Source organism: Caretta caretta, chromosome 28 (assembly GCF_965140235.1).
Source record: "Caretta caretta isolate rCarCar2 chromosome 28, rCarCar1.hap1, whole genome shotgun sequence".
NCBI lineage: Eukaryota > Metazoa > Chordata > Testudines > Cheloniidae > Caretta > Caretta caretta.
Window position 1 is genome coordinate 6,003,746 of NC_134233.1, and position 18,659 is coordinate 6,022,404.

The window sequence follows — 18,659 nt, forward strand, 5'->3', positions numbered from 1 at the left end:
GCCCTGGATTTCTTTCATGAACCTGGGTTTTCTCTTCTTCTGAGGTGGGTGCAGATCCAGGGTTCTCTGCCTTCTGGGGTCTGTGGACACCTCTCTCCTCTCCTGTGGCTAGATTTAATTCCTGATCTTTATCTTCTGGACTCTGGTTCTTCTCTCCGTTTCTCATCCACATCCTCTTGTTTCTCCTTCTGGATTATGTAGGACATGCACCTAAAATTAACCCTCATCCAGGTTGTCACGGAGATTAGCTGTGCCATTTTGGAGACCAGAGACTCCCAGGAGTACGAATTCTCTTACAAACTGGAGCTCCTTGGCTACATGCTGGTGAGTGATGAGGAGCTTTGAGGACTGAAGTACAAAGGAGTTTGTTGTAATGTCATCAGACTGGGTTTCCAGGTAGATGTTGTTTTATCCATTGGCTGTGACTGTACCACTGCAGTCTCATGAGCTACCTGCACGGCACCCAGATGCTGCTGGGTCCACTCTGAGCTTGGCAGGGATGCCGACCTATTGTGGGCTGTAAGTGGCAGGAATGGCTTGTGTCTGGGGAGTTATCTTTCTGTCCTCCGTATAGCCTGCAGATGGCCCTACGGTCCATTTCTGAGGCAGAGAGCCTGCCGAGCACGGTGTCTGTTTATTACAGGTCTGGCATATGGCCCTGTTTCAGGGTGTGAGAGGACAGCCTCTCTGCCTTTCAAATCCATTTCCCATTTTTTTAATTTCCCTATTCGTGCATTTCAGGACTTCATTAAAAAGGAACCACTGGATTCCCTGGCATCTCCAGTTCGCTACAAGGCAATTCTTGCCATTAGACATCTGAGGTAGGCTATTTTCTGCCATATTTCCTGGCACTGTGACGTCGTCTTTGTTAGTTCATGAGTGCCAGGTTGGGAGCAGTTTGATGCCTGCCGGGTTTGGCTCACATGCTGCTCACCTGCAGAACTTTAGTTCTTGAGGGTTTGAATGTGTCCATTTGGAGGTTTGTGCTTGAAAGACACAAACTTGGAGGTTGTGGGGCATGCAGTCCAATGCAGGAGAGTTCAGATGGGGAGGGAGGTGTCTGGCTTGCTGGCAGGGGGAAGGAAGCTAGTGGGTTTCTCTAAAAAGGGGACTTGAAGCTTTAGCTTTACTTCTCAATGAGCCAATACTTAATAGAGGTGCAAAGAGGTGCTCAGCTGCAAAGTGAAGGGTTGTTTGCATTTGGGGTTTTAGATTGAGAGAATCTCCAGTCATTGGACCCATTTCTTTTACTTGGAGGTGGTACTGAGTCTAATGCATGACTTTTCTCTCTCTCTCTTTCTTCTGCCAGCAAACTCAAACCATCTTTGACCTTGAAGGAAAACCGTGAGCTCCTTCATCAGTGTTTCAAAAGTTTGTTTCCCCTCCCTCCCCTGGAGAAGATGATGAAAGAGGAAGGTGAGACAGCAAAGGATGTTCTGCCTATACAGGTACGTGACAACAATTCTCCTCAGGCACCATCCACTGTATTTCTGCCCAGCAGGCACTGGGTGATGGCAGTCACACATGGCCTCCCTGGCAAGGTTATGGTTAGCTTTCCCCAGCCCCCAGTCGTCCCCTCCCCCCCCCCCCACAAATTATCTCTGCTGAGCCTCACTCCTTCTCTTCTGGTTTCAGTCACTGTACATAGAGTCCTTGGAAGCCCTTGGCAAGCTAATGAAGACTTTGCTGGAGGAAGAACCAACCGCACACTGGTTCCAGGAAATGTTTCAAGTGAGTAGACCATTGAACCATGGTGAAGATTGTTTGTTTGTTTGTTGTGTTACTGCAGGGAAGAGTCAGAGATTTAGGGGGTCAAGCTTCAGTTGTGGAGGAATTTTCCACAATGGAGTGAATTGTCGGGGGAAAAAGCACCAAATTCTTCCTGGGATAAGCAGGCATGTGCCCCGCTGAAATCCACAGAAGCTATGCCATTTTATGCCAGGGCTGGATTGGGACCAACTTCTTACAATGTAGTTGACGCTACTTGGACCGGCAAGAAAATCACCACTGCAGTAGCCAAATCCAAGAGAACCAGTTGAAACTGATCACTTCTTCAAAGAGGAATTCATTCATATTGAGTTAAGCCCTGTGTATGGAAACTCATCCAGAGGAGACTTCCTGTTCCTCAGACATGAACAGAATATCTTGAAGAGCTGAGGGGTGGGGAGTTTGATGCACCTTCAGTATAAAAATGAAGTTCTAAAAGGAGCTGGGCTTCGGGGGGGACTTCTCTGCTCTTTTTCAAATTAATAAAAAGAAACGCTCCTCTCTGTCATTTGGCCACTCAATGTGGGAGAAGTTGCCCAGGAAACAGAACACAGCAGCAGACATCAAACAGCATGCAATGTGGTAGACAGCTCCCATCAGACAGTCTACAGAAGACATCACGAACACAGGCCCAGGTTCATCTCTCATGTAACTCCTTTGTCTTCAATCACTCAGAGGTGAATCTGGTCCCTGGCACTTCCATTAGACATGTAATTCCTTCACTCCATGGAGGTCGGGTGCTTTGGAGAGGGATTTTAGTAACAATTAAACCTGTTTAAGAGGAACTTTTGGGAGGGATTTTCTGGTACTAACTCTGTCCATTCCCCTGCTCTGCCAACAGCTACTAGAGACATGGCTCCATTCAGAGAAGGAGTGGGAGAGAGAAAGGGCCTTGCAGGCCACCATCCAGCTGCTGACTGCCTATCAAGAGACAGTTCATAGCACAGTGAGTATAGCCTTCCTCTTCCTTCAGCTGACTTCCCTGCTTATATCCGATCTGACACTCAATGCAAATGCATGAAAAAAGCTTCCAGGGCAGCAGCTGGGATCTCAAAGTGACTAAGATCCCTCTGCTTCCATAAGAGAGAGGTTTACACAACAATGCTGTGACCACACTCCGGGCAGACTGCAAGAAGTAGAGGGCAGACGATCCCCCAAACTGATGGCTTATTCTAGAATTACATGCACCAAGTCAACAGCAAAAGAGCTTCCACCCTAGTTAACAAAATGCCAAACACGGTCCCCTTTTGGCATTCCAGACCTAGGCTCCCATCTAAACAGCCCAGTCTAATATAGTGAGGGGTTACTGAAAACCTCATTCACCATATGTGAGGTTCACCCATCATAAAGGACCAGATGCTTATCCCCAGGTCAAGGTGAATCTCAGGTCTTTCCCAAATAGCATGCTGCCAGCCAATCCTTAATAACGAAATTGAAGATTTCTTCTTAAAAGAAAGAAGAGAGTTACAAATGGTTAAAAGATCAATATCCATACAAGTGACTGTCAATGTTCATAGTTCAGGATCACAACAGTGATGGAATAAACTGCTGGCTTGTACAAGTCTCTCTGGAATCATCCCAACAGATCAGAATCCAAAGGCAGCTTAGATGTAAAGACTGTTAGTTTTTCCATGCATTTTCCAGGTTCTTTCAAATGATGATTTGGAAGCTCTCTGTCCTATGGCTTACACTTTCCCTGTTCAAAGTTTCAGCAGACTAGAGATGACAGGATGAGGCCCGAGCCTTCTCTTTTCTAGCTATTCTAGCAGGCTGACAAGCCTACCTCACAAAAATGGTTCCAGCAGGACCTTCCCCCGAGAAAGACTAGGCAATGCAGATCGCCTCCTGTACTTTGCTTTGAAGCTAATCTTCTATTTCCTGTGCATACACAGTAAACTAGTTACTCATTCGCATAAGGTGATTAGCCGTTCTTCCATTATAACACAGAGAGTTAAGCTGAAGACAATGTAGAAATTATTAGTTTCCTGCAGTATCTTGCATCTTTGATTTTAAGGTTAACTGAACACCTTGCACACATAATGAAGACCTGAAAGGGAATGAGCATCGACAAGCTAATTTGGTTACATTGTGAAACTTCTAACCGCGTATAGATCAACAAAGACAAATAGACTTAGCATCTATTGTTCATTTTTGAATGAGTTGAGGATTGCTAGTCTAATCCATCTCTTTGAAATTCACGTGCAAGCGAACTGTCTTGATACAGTGGAAGTGCCTCTTGTTAAGTTATTATGGGTCATACACAGGTTGCCTGGTCTGCCAGTGTCACAAATGCATTCTTGGTTCTTATGCTCCCAGGGTGGTAAAGGAAAATTTCTATTTAACCAGCTAAGAACATAAAACATAAGAATGGCTAACCTGCCTCCCGCAAAAGAATGGTTCATCTGGCCCAGTATCCTGTCTTCTGACTGCATTGTGTGGAGATATGCTTCCTTTGGTTTGTTTTCAACCTGCTGCCTATTAATTTCATTGGGGGACCCCTTGGTCTTGTGTTAGGTGAAGGGCTAAATAACACTTCCTTATTGACTTTCTCTACACCAGTCATGATTTTTTAGACCTCTAGCATATTCCCTCTGAGTCGTCTCTTTTCCAAGCTGAAACGTCGCTCTTTTTTTAATCTCCCTTGGGTGAGAAGTTATCCCATAGGCCTAATTTTTGTTGCTCTTCTCCGTATTTCTTCCCATTCTAACACATCTTTTTTGAGATGAGATGACCAAAACTGCACGCAGTATTCAAGGTGTGGGGGTCCTGTAGATTCCTATCGTGGCATAATGATATTTGCTGTCTTCTTATCGATCCCTTTCCTAAGGGTTCCTAACATGTTGTTAGCTTTTTTGACTGCATGTTGAGCGGATGCTTTCAGAGAACTATACACAATGACTCTGAGGTCTCTTTCTTGAGTGATAACAGCTAATTTAGACCCCATCCATTTCTATGTACAATTGGGATTATGTTTTCCAATGTGCATTACCCAGTACAGAACAGGAATCAGGGGCACCATGTTACCAGATGTGCCTGTTACTTTGGGGTAGGCTCATTGATTAGGGTTACTCTTCTTGGGGGGAGGGGGGGATCTGTAATTCTATTAATGTGCTGCTTATGTCACTTGTGTGTTCATATGGAGCTCTACTCCTTCCTTCTGCAAGTGCCCTCCCAATGGAGCTACCCTGCAGGACCTCGGTTCCCCAGGGCTGGGTTCCTCCAGCCCTAGAACTAGATGAACACGCACGCACGTACGCTCACACTAGCAGAGCAAGTCTGAGCGGACCAGGTCAACCAGCCCTCTCCAGCTGATCCTCTCATATGTCCCTGTACTCAATGGGCTGGGTTAAGCAGCACTTTCAGCTGCTCCCCTCTGATGTGCCCCAAGTTTAACACATCCCTATCCCACTTCCACATTACAATTGTACTGGTAGTAACCCACTTCATGAGCAAACCCCACAGTATTTTTGGGCACTTTAGCTTAGGTAAAAGAAGGGTTGCTGCAGAGTAAATGGGGGAAGCGGAAAATACAGAGTGAAATTTGGAGAGCGAGAGAGAGAGAGAGAGAGGGAGAGAGAAGCAACCAGCTGAACCATAAAAGTTATTTATTGAATAATAGTGATAACTACACAAGGAGGGCTAAACAAACATAATGGTTACATTTGAAAGGTTAATACCTGAGGAAGAAAAGAAAACGGAGGGGCGAGGGGGGGGGAATCTCATCCACTCCATGAGGCTTGAACTGGGTGGGGTTCCCAGGTAATGGTGGTAGCTCCGGGTCCTGAGTGCTGGAGACAGGCAGAGCCCCCAGCACAATCAGTCAGGAGATGGAATCCCAGTGGAACTGATGCAGAGTTTGGGTCTATACATCAGAACCCTTACTTGGGCATAGGTAGGGGGTTTTGTAGAGAAAATACAATGGTTCAAGGGAGAACACTAGATTTGTTTATGGGTAAACTAATGGGTTTTCAAGGGTTTTCTTTAGGCTAGACAATAGGAGCTGATCACTCTTGGCTATGGGTGGTGGTTTTTTCCGGGGAGCTCACAAGGCAACTAGGCTGCTTCAGTATTTTAGGATAATTAAGATTTATTACTAGAATTGGTCTGATAATTGCTGAGCTAGGTGTGTGCAGGCATAGGTTCATTAGCATCTGGAGCAGGGATTCGCATGATGCAATGCGTCCCTGCTTTTCTGGTCCCAGAGTTCAGTGCGGTTCTCTGTTCCTCATTCTTCATGCTAATTCCTATCCCATCTTTCATGCAGATGAGGCTAGGGGAGTTGTCTCTGTTCTTCATTCTGTATGCAAATGGAGATGTCTTAATCTTGTCACCCTTCTCAGGAGGGGTGTAGGTGTGTCTCCCAACACCCTTCATTGTTCTCTGCAAGCCTTTTCTCTGATGGGTTTTGGTTCAAACAGAGACTGGTAGGGGCGGGTGGTGTCTTTCATGAGTCAGACAGGCTAGATACTGTGCCCTGGTTCCCCAAAAAACACAGAGCTGACTGGTCTGAACAATAAGGATGGCAAGTGAAGTCTAGTCCAACTGGAGACCATTCATTCTTCGTTCTTTGTTCTTTTTTCATTAGACTCAGGGAACTTTTGATCACTTTGGATCTCTGATTGGACTAATAGCACCATACAGCTGTGATTCGCTGGCCACGTCCCGTCAGTGGGTGGTTGACTGTATCAGCTGCCTTCTCTGTATACAAGGTGAGGAGACCATTAGCAGGTATAAGGAATTCTTCACCTTCTTTCACTGTTGTAATGTCCATTTGTCTGCCTATCTAGTTCTTTCTGTCCTGTCTGTTGTTGCTTAGATAACAGAATGGTGGGCATCTTGTAAATACCTCATTAGAAGAGAAGATTCTCATGTGTAAAGAGCCTAGCACACTTTTGGGAACTGTACAACTAATAAATGGTCCGCATACAGGTAGATAAGGGCTAAATTCCTTAGGGCTTGTCTACACAGGGACAGTAAGGAAAGTTAATCCAAATGAACTAAAGGTGTACATTTCAAGTGCATGAGGTAAATGGCATTAAACACATGTGTGGATGCTCTGATTCTGAATTAAAATGGGCCTTATTAATTGCAGTGAATTCCATGAATGAAACTAACCTGAATGAAGGCCACTTTAATTCTAAATCAGTGTGTCCCCATAGGTGTTGAATGGAGTATAACTAATGCATTTTGAAAATGAATGGGGATTAGCTTTCTTGAATATCTCCATGGAGACAAGCCCTTGGTACTAAACATTTTCATTCTCTTTACCCTGCCACTGGCTGGACTGGAGGGGTTTCCTGGAATAATTCTGTAAACAAACAGTTCTTCCAGCAGCCCTCTGCCATGAGCATTCCGAGCGACTGGAGTAAGTAGAGGCCATTTTTCCCCTTTGTGAAAGAGTAGGATATTCTTTTCACCTAATGGTTAGATGTTAAGGGATAGAGCTTGGTTATCGTTTAAGGCCATTTCCAATGAGGGTGACCAGACAGCAAATGTGAAACCTCGGGACAGGGGGTGGGGGGTAAGAGGAGTCTATCGAAGAAAAAGACCCCAAAATGGGGACTGTCCCTATAAAATCGGGACCCCTGGTCATCCTATTTCCAATGATTCTTAATCAGTCCTAAAAACAGTGTTAGTGATTCAGAAACAGAATAAGGGACTCCAACCTTTGAATGTACAACATAGTAATCCCAGCATTGTTTAGAAGTGACTGATGATGAGCCTGGGTTTCTTGCCAAAGTTTTTTGTCTATCCCCGTCTCTTTTACAAGGAGAGTTTGGTGGAGGGATTCACCTCTAAACTGGAACCTCTGATCTACCTCCATGAGTTGTACTTGAACAGGAGCTTAGATGTAAATAGTGAGAGCAGAGAGACTACTGAAACCAGACACACACACAAAGCTGCTCCAAGCTGAATACAGTGCTTGTTCAATCCTGGATCATTCACAATAACATACCACTACTGTTAACGTACAGACATTTTAGGGTGTAATCCCGACTCCATTCCAGTCAACAGGAGTTTTGCCATTGACTTCAGTGGGGCCAAGATTTTACACTATGCTGATGACAACATAGCACATGGATCCTCCCATATGAAGATCCATGCAGTAGGGGTTCAGTTTCCTTAATCGTTACAGTACTTTTTCTCCTTTTCTCCACTCCAGGCCAGTCCATAAACCTGGGCTCAGCAGAGGAGGAGCTGAGATGTCTCCGTGAAGGACTAACATCTCCAGACCCCGAGGCTCTGTTTCAGGCATCTTCCAAAATGGCCAGGGTAACTGACTCAAAAAGCTTGTGCGGATGTGCGAGTGACCGGGCACCGTTCATTTGACATTTGCTCTTTCATGATGCCTTTCCGTACTCGGAGGGAGCTGTGGGAGCGGGGCGTTGGCTGCTAGTAACCAGCAAGATGCTTTTCATAGATGTGTGCTCTGAATGCCACGTAAAAACCAGATTCCACAGAACGTTGCACGCCCATGAAAATGCGCACGCGGATGCACACGCATGTACCTATCCAGCAGGGCCGGCTCTTGCTTTCTCACTGATCCAGAGCAGTGAAGCACAAAAAATAATGAAATAAAAGAGCCCCCATGCCGCCCTAAGATTGGCCGGAACACCGCCCCTTGCAATCTGCCGCCCCAAGCACGAGCTTCCTCGGCGGGTGCCTGGAGCCGGCCCTGCCATCCAGCCACCCAGGAGAAAAACTGTGTTAGTGGAACATCAAGCTGAGAAACCACCCAGGATTCATTCCGTCACCTTGTGGGTTTGCCTTCGCCGATATTTGTGTGCATGCCTCTCTTGACTGACTTCTATATGCTGTAAAAAGATACAGTGTATGTAAGAGACTACAAAGGGAAACTTACCTCCTGCCTATCCAGTACAATGTTGTGCTAACTATGCAGCAGAGTCTTTGCCTCTAACCTGATATCATTAGTGTAGAATACAAAAATGTAGTCTATAGACTAGAGAGAGAATTGTAATCCCAAATGGCGAGCTAGACAGGAGGCTAATTCACCATTTGCTGATGCCGGTATATCTTTCTTTCCATTTTTAAAAGTGCTGGAGCCAAACATCATTGCGGTCTCTCCTGTTTTTGATTTGTTCCCAGGTTGTTAGTGAGTACTTTCCCTCCGAACAGGCCACAGACTTTATTGCGGCCACATTGGGTGGTCTGCTGTCTGCTAGCCCCACCTGTGCCACGGCAGCTGGACTATGGATGAAGATCATCCTGAAGGAGTGTGGAGATGCCATGCTGGACAAGGTAAAACTGGGAACTGGAGAGCTTTTCTGCCTAAACTCTAGGCTTTTTGATCTTTGCCCTCATGTGTAAGGAAGAAAAATCTTGCTGTTTCTCCCCCTCGGACATAGAGTCGATTCCATCTCTGTTCCTACCCTAAGATAGGCAATGGCAGAATCAAGAGCAGTAGACCGAGATAATCCAAGGGAAAAGGAAGATGGTTGGTTCTTTATTGGTCTAGCTTGTTGCCACAGTATTCAGCCAAGAAAGGCTTGAGAAAACAGACTCTGGGGAAAATACAAGAAGACAGAATGACTGGCACTTGGAGGCCTCCAGGTCTTAGGAGGCCGATGGCTAAGGGCTACATGGATTAAAAAGAGCACTGGGCTATTGCCAGCCTCTTGCCAGGTTTCTGAGCCTGGCCTCCAGCCCGAGCAGGAACAGCTCCACTTTTAGCCCCATCGTGCAAGCCCCACAGGCCCAGGTTGACCTGAGCTCTGAAACTCACTGCTGTGGGATTTTTCTGCTGTGTAGACGTACCCTTTAAGAAGAGAAGGAAGGAGGGAGAAAACTCTAGTGTCTTTGGGATCCACTATTTATATGCCTTATTCTGGAGCCCAGTACATCAGGGCTTGATGAAAGGAGCACTCCACAAATCTTCTAACAAGGCTGGTGAAAGGCCTCAGGACAGGGAACCCTCGCAGCAGAACTGCCATGTTTGCACAGTGTTTTGAAGATGTGAAGGGCTAGGAATGAATATGAGAGGTAGTCACCTGTTCAGAGTCCCAGGCATTTACACACTGTCTTTAAAGCACTTGCATATTTTGTGCTTGTGGTTGTTGATGAGCTCTGCATTCTTCGAGGCAAATGGTCAGATTTGGCTGCTTAAATCACACCTGTAAAATCGGACAAGCAAAGCTGCCTTTTGTGCATACATTAAATTACCTGGTATGTCTATGTGTGTGTCAGTGTTAATTTTTACAGCCGTGTGTGGGCACTTTGTGTGGGCTCAAGTTACGCAGACGTATTTGAACATTTGTTTCTTGAAGTGAGGCATTTCTAAAAAAGCAGCAAATGGCTAATTAAAGGTTTTGATTCTTTAGAGTGAATGGAGAGAAAGAAAAAGGGACATTTCTTTCTGGTTTTGTTCCTTCCAGGTGCCAGATATCCTGGCTATACTACATCGCCACATGCCTACTATCCAGGAGGGCAGCTTGAGGCAGTTCCTGGTGGAGGCAGTGTCCATTCTAGCTCACCATCACCAAGAGGCAGTGATCTCCAGCCTCCTCAGCAAACGTCTGCCGATGGACAGGTATATAACGCTACCTCTTGCATTCATCTTGGTAAAACATGGATCCCACAGCTTTACTAGGAGATGTAGGGCTTCATTTAAGCAGCAGACAGTTTGGGATCATTCCTAAGGATTAATAGCCTGGCTCTTTCTGCAGGAAGGTCCAAGAACATGTTAAGGTGGGGTGCGGAGAGAAATTAAGTGTCATTCTGTTTCCATTCATGGATAGCTGCTTTGACATCCTAAAGATCTATCTTTACTGGTATAACTGGAGTGTATTGTTGGAAACATCTACCTCTCTAGACGCCTGAATTGAGCTCACTCTGGAAATGAGCAGTGGCTGTTGGTTTCCTGGTAGCATGACAGCTTCAGGTGCAAATCCCTGGCTGATTGCAAAAACTAGGGCCAATATTATCATCAGACCTCTGCTTGGTATCAGTGAGGGTGTGGCTGCTAGAGCAGAGTGCCATCCTTGGTACTTAAAAGTGGACTGGAAGCAGATCCATCATTTCATTTCAAGATCCCTAACTGAGGTATCAGTTATCAGTGCTGGAATCTAAGACCATAAGAACAGCCATACTGGGTCAGACCAAAAGGCCATCTAGCCCAGTAGTCTGTCTTGCGACCGTGACCAGTGCCACATGCCCCAGAGGAAATGAACACAACAGGTCATTGTCAAGTGATCCATCCCCTGTTGCCCAGTCCCAGCTTCTGGCAAACAGAGGGTAGGGACGCCATTTGTGAAGGGGACCTAGGATGGCCATGAACATTCGTTCTCATAGTTGTATGTCCATCTAGTAGGAATCTGGCTTTTCTTTCATCCACTTGCCTTCCAAACCCTAGATCTTTGGGAGCCACATGCTCATGATTCCATATTGACTGGGAAGTGGAGAAAACAGGAAGTGAGGTTGGCGCTCTGTGTCCTGTCCTTCTGAAGTCTAGTATTAATGGTTAGGCTGCAGGAGGACGAGGTCACTTAACTTAGTTCTGTAACTGGAAACTCAATATTTAAACATGAGGAGCATTAAAGGAGGACAGGACTCCTAACTCTCTCATCATAGGCAAGGAGAACATTTGGTCTTTGCTAAAATATGACACATTCAGGGTGAGCCACAAAAGTGTCCAGGGCTCACCTGTAACTTCTGTTAAACTGCAGTGACACCGCTGAGCAGTGGAGATCTCTGGGGGGAGACCCCTTGCTTGCCACTCAAGTCCTACGAGCCCTAATAGAGAAGATAAAGACTCCAACAAGAACAGAAGGCAGCATCACCTCAGAGACCGAAATGGACAGGCATTTGGCAGCTGCTGAACCTCTCTTAGTAAGTTAGATGGCAGACACGTCTTTCAGGCTTTCCTGTGCCCTGCGATAATCCTGCTGATGGAAAGCTGGAAGTGTGGTATAATATTGCTGTGTGGGCACTTCTCCTCTGATGGACTGTTTCCCTGAGTCCAGCTCTGCTGCCTGTGGAACAAATACGGCAGTTTTAGATACGTTACTGATTTACTTAATACTATCTGGCCATTAGAAAGTCTTTGGAGCAGGTTTCTTTGCAAATCTTCCTTTGGACTCACAGCATGCCTTGGGAGGTCATACACATTTGTACAGATGTGGGAAAGTGAGCCACGAGTTAAGCAAGTTGCTCGCTGTCATTCAAGTTACTGGCAGAAGGGAGAATTTCATACAGCAGATATCAGACGGGGAGAGAGGGTGTGATGGTGTTGGGAAGAGATCTCCTTTTTTACCATGCTCTCCTTTCAGGCAACATGTGCCATCTTTGAGGTGGTGTCAGCCCTGCAGTCGAGCAAAGCTGTGCGGGAACTGCTCCCAGAGTTGTTTCCTCTTCTCCTGCAGCAGGTCAGCCAAACCCTCGGACAAAAGCTGCCTTTGCCAACGAGAAGCAGCCCGAGAGAAATCCGAAAAGGGCTACAACTTACTGAGGGCAACCCTTGCCGGTAATTAGAAGGAAGGGAGAGAAACCAAGAGAATTCCAGTAGAGTTGTGTGACGCTCCCGAGGAGTTCCCAGGGTTACGAGGCACCTTACCACCACGTGCCCTTTGAGTGAGGAAGTCTTGTCTGTGCCTGCTGTGGGTCAGTTCCCTGAAACAACCAGGCTCTGGCAAAACGAACCCTGCCACCCAGGCCTCCTCAGACCTCAGTCTCTTTGTACAGGTTAATGACAGGCACACACCCACCCCCGAGTCCTCTGACCATTCCGTATGGTGTCCAGCCCTTTATCCACTGAACTCCCACAGAATTGTCAGGCCTGCTGTTCCCAATGGAACAGGACACACCCGTTTATTACTTCTACTTTACACTCTGTACTCGATACTTAGACTCTGTACTGCAAAACACACAGCACTTAGATATATTTCTAGTGAAAACAAGAAGGGAGATTATCAAAGAACAGAGATTCCAGTGACCGTCAGTAAGAATGCAAGCAAAAAATGGTTACATTTCAAATGAAATCATAACCTGCTCCTAGAAACTAAACTTAACCAACAGGTTAACCTCCTGTCTAAAGATGTTTCTCACCCAAAGTTCTCAACCAAGCCTGATCGCGACCCCTCTTTCATGAAGCAAACTCGCGGTCCATCTACTTCCTAAGTGAAAGATGTCCCCCAAATAGACTAGAGCAAACCTTTGATGTGTACCCCAAAATTGGGTCCCCACCCCCTGTCTACTTCCTGCTACTTTTCTTTCTTTAAAGTTCTCACAGTCCTTCTCAACTGAATGTACATTAAGCATGTAGGGTTCACATGTAAACAAACAGATGGATAAACATTTCTTGCCTGAAAGAAAACCATTTTGTCACCTTTCCTGGTGACTAGTCCCAAGACACAGATCCTAAGAATGTAATTTTCAGTGCATATCCATGACTCTTTACACAATGATATTGGTGACATGGGCTTTTATTTGAGACTCATGGGGCAATCTTTTAGTGAACTAGAATGTACGTACCAGGCCCCTCGGCACCCACTCTGTGCCCCTCGCCAGTTAACACTAAGATTCCTGAGTCCTCAGTTGACTTCAGCTCTGGTAGCACATTAATGTACATTTCCCACCAATCTCACAACATGATTAGTTTCTCTTCTTGTTGTGTTTCTTTATTTCGTGCCAACAAGGTGCTCAAATTACAGACTTCATGGTTTTATAATGTCTCTGAATTTTCCTAGGAAACCAGGATCTCAGCTCTGTTCATGGATGGGCAGCAGGTATCAAATAAACATAAGGAAATACTACTTCACACAACACACGGTCAACCTGTGGAACTCATTGCCAAGGGATGTTGTGAAGGCCAAAAGTATAACTGGGCTTTTTTAAAAAAAAGAATTAGATAAGTTCATGGAGAACAGGTCCATCAATGGCTATTAGGCAAGATGGTCAGGGATGCAACCCCAAGCTCTGGGTGTCCCTAGGCTTCTGACCGCCAGAAACTGAGACTGGACAACAGGGATTGGATCATTTCATGATTGCCCTGTTCTGTTCATTCCTGCTGAAGAAGCTGGCATTGACCACTGTTGGAAGAGAGTGTACTGGACTAGATGGACCATTGGACTGGCCCAGTAAGGCTGATCTTAGGTAGTGGCCACAGTGGGTCAGGTTTTCAAGATGGGTGCCTCAGTTTTGTCCACAAAACTTGAATTTGTTCAGATGGATGGGTACCTAGCTATGTGATTGCTGGCGCTGCAGACACGAGTATATATTCTGCTCATGCTGTTGGCCCATGTGCAGGCCCATTTTAGGTACCTATATGTGACGGGGTGGTAGGCTGTGCCCCGGCCTCTTCCATGGACACAGACTGCTCCGAGTCCCTCCAAAGTGTTCTAGGGATGCCTGCTCCTGAGATCCTGGTGGTAAGGGCTCTGATGACTGTTTGACCCCAACGGATGATCTTAAGTCACCTTTACGCTTGACCTTTGTTTTCTTTCTCCTCCCTCTTGTCTATACTTTCGTGTCTAGGTTTCTCCAGACCCTTTACATATATTTCCTCTTTACCTGGCCCTTCAGGTTTTATTTCCACCCTCCTGGGCCTCCATACCTGCCTTGGTGTCCCTGTTAGAAAGGGATTCCAGTCCATGCCCAGTAGAAGGCAGTGGGGCAATCCATCCACTACCGCTACATGTTTCTGCCTAAACTTCCCCTTAATATTCAGGGTCCTTAAAATTGGGCAGAATTTATCGTCCCCATGGACACTGGGCAGAATTTCTTGTCCCCATGGACCTGGTATTCAGTTTTGATCCTACCTCTGGGAAGTATCCAGTGGGGTTTCACTAACTCCTGCCTGATTAGCAAACAGGATGAAGCTGTGTCCATTAGTCCCTTTGGTGGCTCCTCCCTACCCAGACCGATACGGTAGGTACTTTCTTTTTTCTTTCCTGCCTGGGAGTCTTGTCCCAACCACAAAACTGGGCAAACCCACAGTCCATTTTAGGACAGTCTCTTTTTAGATGTCCTTCACGTCCATGTCGGAAGCACACTGTAGGCCAAGCTCCCACTACAGTTCCTTGAGGCTCCTCCCTCTTCTTCTTGCTGCCCTTCCCAGCTGTAGGCACTCTGGTCCTTCTCAGATCTAGTCCCTTAAACCACTGACTCACTCTGGGAATGTCCGCCTCTGTAAATTCCTCTCACTTTAACTGTGGGGTCCAGATGAACTGGCTGGCGCCACAGAACCCATCTTCGGATATGCTCAGGGAGACTCTGAAGAAACTTCCAGAATCATGCAGTCCATGATCTCCCCCACAGTCTGAGTATCTGGCCTTACCAATGAGTGGCCCAATCTTTTAATTCCTGTCCAAATGCACAGAGGCATAATCCCTCAATCCATCTTTCAACTCTACATTTCTGGCAGTACTTTTCTGTGGACAGGCCCCACCTCGTCCAGCATGGCTGCCTTAATCATGTCATAATCTCTTGCCTGCTCATCACTAAAAGCCCTGTATGTGCTTCCCTGGTTAAATAGGGTGTCAGTTGAAGGGCCCACATTTTTCTGTCCCTAGGAGGTCTCACTGCTGCTCCTTGAAGAGTAACCAAAAACACATCGGGATTGTTCGCAGGTCCCATTTTACAGTCTGATCTCCTGTTCCTGGTTTCCATTTCCTGTCACGGGACTCACCAAACTTTGGAGGAGTTGTTGCCAGACCTGGGCTTGCTCCCGTATAAATTCCTGACGGCTCTTTTGCTGTTAAACCTACCAGGCAAGGAAAGGCTGTTTTTCTGCCTGGTGGGATTGTTGGAAGGTCTGTCGGGTTTTCTTCACCACTGGTCTCCAAACTGGGGTGCGCGGGATGATCCCGGGGGGAGCGTGGCATTAGTAGCGCCGCCGGACAGCACTCTGCTGTTTTTTTTCCTTCGGCGGCAGCTCTGCATGTCCAAGGCTGGTGCTCCCCTTTGGCGGCCCGCCTGCAGCAGGTCTCCCATCGGTGGCGCGTCTGCGGCAGGTCACCCTGGGGGTGCGTGAGCCAAAACGTTTGGAGACCACTGTTCTACACCAGAAGTTCTCAGCCGGGCCGGTTTTAGCGGGTCTGCCAAGCAAGGTTGGCTTTAGACTAGCTGGGGCTCAGGGCAGAAAGCTGAAGCTTTCAGCCCAGCCGGGCTGGAGCCCTGAGGCCCAGCACCTGCACTAAAGCCCCGAGTCCCTGCATCCTGTGGGGTTAAAATCCGGAGCCAGGAGCCCCAAACTCTGATGCCTGGCAGGGCAGAGGCCTGGAACTGGGCCATGGAGTATTTCTAGCATGTTGAGAGTGGGGGGAGGCTCAGAAACAGAAAGGTTGAGAACCCCTGTTCCACACTTCTCTTTGCTGCTTCATCACTTGTTTCAGTGTTCCCTCCATCACCGGACTGCCAAACCTCTACACCGGCTTCTCCATCAGGCTCTCCATTTGCATAGATAACAGGGAAATCCCTGATGAGCCCCCAGCTGTGACAGAGAGGGGTGTTGCACCCCCACAGCTTCCACAAACACAGACCATGTTGAGACTTTTTTCCTTCTAAGCACCAACATATAGTCTATTTAATCCCCCTACCAATACATAGCACCTTTATATTGTATCTCAACTTTCTAAACTCTTCTCCAAAAGTCGGGTGGGGGGTAAGGTGTTTCCACTCAGAGACCTCACTTTGTCAGGCTCTCCTAGCTTTTTGTCTTTCTGTTTCTCTTAGGGTGACCAGACAGCAAGTGTGAAAAATCAGGACGGGGGTAGGGCTGTGGGGTGGGGGGGAGGGAAAAGGCACCTGTATAAGATAAAGCCCCAAATATCAGGACATCTGGTCACCCAAGTTTCTTTCTCTGTCTGTTCCCCTCAAAGGGCTCCTGCCCATGTCCTTTTACACAGTTTCCCTGTTAATGGAATGATTGGTTCCTTGACTCACTAGCCCCAATCTGACCTTGTAATCAGGTACACCTCTCTCCAATTAGGCCTTCTGTGAGGAACGGAATTAGTAGGAATAGTGACCAGAGTGCTGACTCAAGTGCAAACCCTCAGCACTCTGTCACCTCATATCTGGAGATATGACCCCAGAATGTCCATTAGTGATCACCACACTCGATGCCCCCTGTTTCTGGGTCCTGATCATGTACCTTTTCCACATCACTTTACTCTGCTAGTGCCCATAGTCCTTGCAGAAAGAGAAAAAGGACTGCAAAATTTTGTCCCTAGCAAAACTAGTCCTATGAGATGTATGAGACTGAAACTTACCTCCCAGCATCAAGTCCTTCCAGGGACACTGGTGTCCAGGACATTGCCAATGGATGAACTGCCGATTGAACAGCAGACCTGAGAAGTAGCCGGGGCTTCCTGACTCTCTGTTCAAGCTGCACCTTCCTCCTGATTGCTGCAGTTCTGTGCCTCTCTTTCCCCAGGCTTTCTATCAAAGCATTCGAGTCTGTGCTTTTCAAGGGTGGGAATGAGAGACTGGTGAGAGCGCTCAGGAAGCAGAGAACTTGGATTCTTCTGGAAAACCCCAAGACTCACCATGAGGGAGTGTGTCTGCTGGTGAGGTAAGAGATCTAGGAGGCATCATTTTATCCTTGGGAATCAGTAGCCAATAGAGTGGCTGAGAGGGAACCTCCCGTTTATAGCTTTGTGGGGGGGGGGGTGTCCTGGGTGGAAACACACAGCTCCCACTCCTAGATATCAGAGCTGTCTGCTCAGAGCAGCTGAGTTTTTTTGAAGTGTGCAATCTAGCCCATGAGTGGTTTCTTTTGTCTTCCAGTCTTCTGCTAAGATCTGGACTCATAACACCTGAGATCACACAGAGCCTCCTCCCCTGGGTGAATTCCCTCACAGAAAACCACCGAGTCTCCAGCACAGCTTTCCTTGCCCAGGTAAGACACAGGGCTCTGAAGAGTAGTTTCACCATTAGACTGTTGTCTGCCTTTCTTTCGGGAGTTGTACAGTTCTGTTCATAGGAGTAATTGTCATTTTAGACTGTAGAATAGGTCCTCCTTTATATGGAAACCTCACCAGGAACTTCACGATACCTTTCTGAGTCCTTCTCTCTCTGTGGTTTTTATTGCCGTCATTGCCTATACTAGCTACACAACCACAGGTGCTGGCTGAGAGAGATACGGACAGAGTTTGGATGACTGGACCTCTTCTGCCAAGTCCTAGTGCTGATCCTAACCAACAGCTCCTGATTTTGGTTTCGCTCAGCAGATCTTCTGAATGAACCTAGTGTCCTAATACTACCAACCAAGCAACCTACAACTACATTAATGTCTATCTTAGGTTCTCATTACTCTAGTATCTGAGTACCTCCAAACTCTTTAATGTCTGTATCCCCACCACACTCCTGCGAGGTAGGGAAGGACTATGTTTCCTATTTTACAGGCAGGGAACTGATGCACAGAAGGGCTAAGTGACTTGCCCAAGGTCACACAGGAAGTCTTTGAGGGAGCAGGAAATGGAACCTGGGTCTCCTAAGTCCTAGGCTAGTGTGATACCTGCCGCAGCATCCTCCCTTTCCACAACCTTCCTCCAACATCTGCATCATATTTCCCACTTATGCTAAGCAACTATCTTCGGGGCTCATCCGCTTCTAAGAAAAACAACCTCTCTGTGCCTGTGATGGGCTGTACCTGAGCTTTGAGGCTCCTTACAAGAGGCCCCGTGGTCCTACTACACCCTGCCCCAGGAAAAGAGCCCCCAGTCTGGGTCTGCCTAGAGAGGCTTCATGAAAGCAGCCAATCCGAGCCCATGAGGCTCGGCTAAAAGGAGCTGAAGGGCCTTAGCAGGTCAGTTCCTGGCAGGAACTGGAGGGGCAAGAAAGGGCGCTGCTCTCTGGCCACAGAAATTCAGGGGACAGCCAGAGTTTCATTCTGGCAGCCTTTACTTAAGCTGGGTTTTCAGGAAGAGAGTCCCGAA

The 18,659-nt window shown here is 47.0% G+C and overlaps 3 long non-coding RNA genes across 3 annotated transcripts; all 3 read left to right on the top strand.

Moving 5' to 3' along the window:
* The first annotated feature begins 238 nt into the window (after window positions 1-238).
* LOC142070342 (uncharacterized) lies at window positions 239-1,408 on the top strand. Its single transcript, XR_012666300.1, has 3 exons — window positions 239-324; window positions 742-821; window positions 1,310-1,408. It is a non-coding gene; the product is annotated as an uncharacterized LOC142070342 (long non-coding RNA).
* Window positions 1,409-1,639: 231 nt separating this feature from the next.
* On the top strand, window positions 1,640-6,401 carry LOC142070357 (uncharacterized). The gene is made up of 3 exons (XR_012666311.1): window positions 1,640-1,731; window positions 2,609-2,713; window positions 6,353-6,401. It is a non-coding gene; the product is annotated as an uncharacterized LOC142070357 (long non-coding RNA).
* A 5,052-nt stretch (window positions 6,402-11,453) lies between these two features.
* LOC142070382 (uncharacterized) lies at window positions 11,454-17,275 on the top strand. The gene is made up of 3 exons (XR_012666342.1): window positions 11,454-11,613; window positions 12,054-12,247; window positions 17,156-17,275. It is a non-coding gene; the product is annotated as an uncharacterized LOC142070382 (long non-coding RNA).
* Window positions 17,276-18,659: the final 1,384 nt, after the last annotated feature.